Source organism: Microtus oregoni, unplaced genomic scaffold (genome assembly GCF_018167655.1).
Source record: "Microtus oregoni isolate MIOR12 unplaced genomic scaffold, Mior012 000013F_ref0000133, whole genome shotgun sequence".
Taxonomy (NCBI): domain Eukaryota; kingdom Metazoa; phylum Chordata; class Mammalia; order Rodentia; family Cricetidae; genus Microtus; species Microtus oregoni.
This window is the reverse complement of record NW_024543072.1, coordinates 20478150-20481808: the sequence shown is the minus strand read 5'-3', so window position 1 is coordinate 20481808 and position 3659 is coordinate 20478150. Positions and strand designations below refer to the sequence as shown.

The 3659-nt window shown below is 46.9% G+C and overlaps 1 non-coding gene across 1 annotated transcript; it reads left to right on the top strand.

The window, feature by feature from the left end:
* Positions 1-2954: 2954 nt before the first annotated feature.
* On the top strand, positions 2955-3119 carry LOC121455502. The gene has a single exon (XR_005975521.1). It is a non-coding gene; the product is annotated as a U1 spliceosomal RNA (small nuclear RNA).
* Positions 3120-3659: the final 540 nt, after the last annotated feature.

Below are 3659 nucleotides of genomic sequence, written 5' to 3'. Positions count from 1 at the left end.
AGTCCACAGCCATTTCTGGCTCCCTGTTCTCTGACGTCAAAGTGACTTATGCAAGACCTGTGGCCCAGCACATACAAGAATTGGACCTAGGTTTCCCTCTGAATGGCCATGTTATGAAGTAAGATTCTTGAAAGAGACACTTTCCAGTTGAGATTCCAAATCTCCAGATAAATGACACCATAGCAAACACACAAAAACACACACAACACCCATAACACATACATACAACACATACACATAACACATACACACAACACACATACACATAACATATACAAAACACACACTGCACACACAAATCACATACACACAATACACATACAACACACATATACACACAAATCACACGTACTGCACACACACAACACACAAAACACATACACATTATTCACACACATATACACAAATTACACACACTGCACAACACACAAAACACACTCAGCACACACGACACACATACACATACTGCTTGTTGGTGGAAAATGTTTGTGACATTAGCCACATTCCACCCATCTGAGGCCTAAGGTAGACCGAGGCACTAGGAACTCAGCTCTGACACACTTCTTCCTCAGCTCACTCCATTGTTCTGCCAACTTCAGAGATTGTCCCACTTGGATTCAATTTTATTTTTTAAATAGGGTTTCACTATGCAGCCCTGGCTGGCCTGGGCCTTGTTATGGAGACCAGGTGGCCCCGATTTCTACCTGGATTCAATTTCATGAGTACGTACTGAGCTCCCGTGTTGAGCGGAGCACTGTGTTGGGCTCTGGGAGAATACAGTCAGCATTAACAGCACACAGGATCTGCCCGCAGAAGTTCGTGGTCTAGACTGAAGGGGGAGGTATCAATGGTGCCTGTGAGGAGACCTCCCGGACCAGCACAGAACGGTGCCCTTGGGATGGGTGTGCTCCCGGGATGGTGACATGAGAGGGGCAGACTGGAAGAATGCCCAGGCTACAAAGGGAGATCAAAAGCAGGAAAGCATTAGGTAAATAAAAGTACGGAGGGAAGGTTGCCCAGAGCAGGGGAATTTTAAGGGAGGGACGACAAGCAAGGTTGATCTTTCTGTGAACCAAAAAGCTGGAGCACTTCCCGAAGTAGAAACCGCGCTGGCTTGTGATGCCAGCTGTAGGCGGTAGACACCTCTGTCCCATAGGGCAGTGTGCAACTCAAAGTCCCTACCCTCTTGTTTAAAGGGATATACTCTGAAACATTTTACCTTCGTGGCTTCAAGGATGAATATTAAGTGTTAACATCTGAAGTCAAATTAAGATCACTTATCCTTCGGGTTAAATCCTTGGGGTCTCTGGGATTGAACAAACATCTTCGTGCACAAAGTCTGGGTGGAAATGACATTCCCACCTAACAGCTGGAGCAAATTAGGTACCACTCTCAGGCACACAGGAGAGGCGCTCACTGTCATCCTCACAGTCACCTGGGGTGCAGGGCGGGGTTCCCGACTTCCTCTTTTCAACTTATAGTTTCCTAAGTGGCCAGGTGGTAGGACTTTGCTTATTATAGGAAAAAGAAACCTGTCCATCTGTGAAACATCCTTCTATGTGAAACATCTCTTCCTCCTGTTTAGACAGCGTGTGTGTGTGTGTGTGTGTGTGTGTGTGTGTGTGTGTGTGTAGAGAGAGAGAGAGAGAGAGAGAGAGAGAGAGAGAGTCTCCTTTCTTTGTCTACAGCTTGTAGGGTGAGGGAATGTGACTGTCTGCCTCCAGGCATTCAGTCCACAAGGAAATGACGCGTGCTTTTGGGTTGACTTCTAAACATACACCTGGCCTTGATCACCCAGTCCCCAGACATGGTGTGTGTTGATCTTGGGGTGCAAAGGAGCCGCTGGCCTTGAAGGCGTCTGAGTAACCATAGAGACAGGAATAAAGACACCAGTGAGTGTGGCAGAATCAGGTGGCTAGTCTCACTTAAGGCGGCAGTGTTGATGCAGCTTTGACAGATGATGGAAGTGTGTCACCAGGTCTGTCTCTTGCTGAGTCAGTCGGCTGCGCTTCACAGTGAGTTTCCTCTACTGAGTCCCCATTGGGTTGACTGCTTTAGTCTTTGTTTATCCCTGATGTGAGCTGGGAGCTGCTGTGGGATGGTTGCTGGTCAGGCACAGAGACAGCAGGGGACTAGTCCCTGACTTCAGATAACTTACCCTGAGCAGAGGCTGCTTAGACTGGCATTTATAGGAAGCTTCCCGAGCAAAAACTGGGAAAGTCCTGGGCAAACTGGGGCAAGGTGGTTACTCTATTGTGGGGAGACTTATAACAAATATGTAGTAAAATGCAATAATTTCAAAAGGTAAGAGATAGGCGGGGTGACTCTGGCCTGTTAAAGCATTTGGAATTTTGAGGCAGGAGGATTGTGAGTTCCAATCCAGCCTGGCTTACACAGGGGAGACTTTGTCTCATTAAAAAAATGTATATATATATATATATATATATATATATATATATATATATATATACACACACATATATATGTGATGGAGGTGGGTCATCTGTCTATCTGTTGCTTTCATTGGTTAATTAAGAAACTGCTTGGCCCTCTGATAGGGTAGAATTTAGATAGGCGGAGTAAACAGAATAGAATGCTGGGAGAAAGAAGCCGAGTCAGGAGTCGCCATGATTCTCCGGCTCCAGACAGATGCAGGCTAAGATCTTTCCTGGTAAGCCAGCTCGTGGTGCTACACAGAATATTAGAAATGGGTTAGATCAATATGTAAGAGCTAGCCAATAAGAGGCTGGAACTAATGGGCCAGGCAGTGTTTAAAAGAATACAGTTTCCATGTAATTATTTCGGGTAAAGCTAGCTGGGAGCCAGGCAGCGTGCTCCTTCAACATATATGTATATATAATTATATATAACATATATAGTACACATACATATTTACACGTGTGTGTGTGTGTGTGTGTGTGTGTACGCGCACATGCCCGCACACGTGCATTTCAACACTTACTTGTCAGGGGAGATTCCATAACCGTGAAGGCAGTTTTCCCAGGGTAATGCTTATCCACTGCACTATGGATATTCTGACCCTTCAATTTATGCCTCAACGTGGGAAACTTGACTACCTAATTTGTAGCAGTGGGGGACTTTGTTCATGCTATCCCCGAAGAAATAAAATTGAATAAAACCTTCAAATGGTAATAAATGCATTAAAGAAATAACATGCACAGATTGGTGCCGTGAGGGGATGAGGAAGGGCCGAGGGCCTGGGAGGGGTTGGGGAGCTCCCATGACCAAACAGCCACTGAGAGGGATGCCAGGCCTCTGGCCCAAGTGGCCTAGCCACCCCCTCCTCCTCACACTGCCTGCTCTTTAGAAAACGGCCTAGATCAGATTCCAGTGTGGCCCAAACCCTTGTTGCATGTCCTATCTGCTTCTGACCCAAGTCCAAGACATCACTCTGCGAATGGGCTTGCTATTGCATTATCTTCAAAACGGGCTGCAAGTGGTAGAACCAGGAAGGTGGAATATAATGGCACATTGACCCCCCCCACCCCCGCCCAGAGATTCTTGGTGTAGCCCTGGCTGGCCTGGAACTCACTCTGTAGACCAGGCTGGCCTTGAACCCAGAGAGAGATCCACCTGCCTCTGCCTCCGGAGTGCTGGGGTTAAAGGTCTGCACTGCCCCAGCACCACATGGCTGACCT